Genomic DNA, 1,003 nt, shown 5'->3' on the forward strand with positions numbered 1-1,003 from the left:
AGGTTTGCTCTCAAACTCCAGGCGGACTTCTGCCTTCTTCCTACAGTTTTCAGAGATGATCTTCGCCCACGACTGGCTCATGTGTACTACAATCCCAACGCTGTGTTTTAACGGTTACAAACATCATTAATCACCGCTTGTGTTGTCAGCTAACCCGTCTATATATGGTGTAATTTCATTGGGCACTAATGTTTTTTGTGGGTTTTTTTATTTAAAAAATGTATTCACAAAAATTACAGAGGTCCGGACCTCTGTGTCCTCATAGTCACGGCCCTACCAGCAACCAGTGGTGGAAATAGTACCCAGTTGTCATACTTGAGTAAAAGTAAAGATACCTTAATAGAAAATGACTCAAGTAAAAGTGAAAGTCACCCAGTAAAATACTACTTGAGTAAAGGTCTAAAAGTATTCGGTTTTAAATATACTTAAGTATCAAAAGTAAATGTAATTGCTAAAATATACTTAAGTATCAAAAGTAAAAGTATAAATCATTTCAAATTCCTTATATAAAGCAAACCAGAAGGCACCATTTTATTTTTTATTTTATTTTACGGATCGCAAGGGGCACACTCCAACACTCCAACATCATTTACAAACGAAACATTTGTGTTTAGTGAGACTGCCAGATCAGAAACATTTGTGTTCAGTGAGTCTGCCAGATCTGAGGCAGTAGGGATGACCAGGGATGTTCTCTTGATAAGTGCGTGAATTAGACCATTTTCCTGTCCTGCTAAGCATTCAAAATGTAACGAGTATTTTTGTGTGTCAGGGAAAATGTATGGAGTAAAAATTACATAATTTTCTTTAGGAATGTAGTGAAGTAAAAGTAGTCTAAAATATTAATAGTAAAGTAAAGTACAGATACCCAAAAAAATACGACTTAAGTTGTACTTTCAAGTATTTTTACTTAAGTACTTTACACCACTGCCAGCAACACTCCGTATTATTCAATTTCCCATGAAATGAAACCATATATAGATTCTACAGACCCTACCAAGTACTC

Source organism: Coregonus clupeaformis, unplaced genomic scaffold, assembly GCF_020615455.1.
Source record: "Coregonus clupeaformis isolate EN_2021a unplaced genomic scaffold, ASM2061545v1 scaf0876, whole genome shotgun sequence".
NCBI classification, from domain to species: Eukaryota; Metazoa; Chordata; class Actinopteri; order Salmoniformes; family Salmonidae; genus Coregonus; species Coregonus clupeaformis.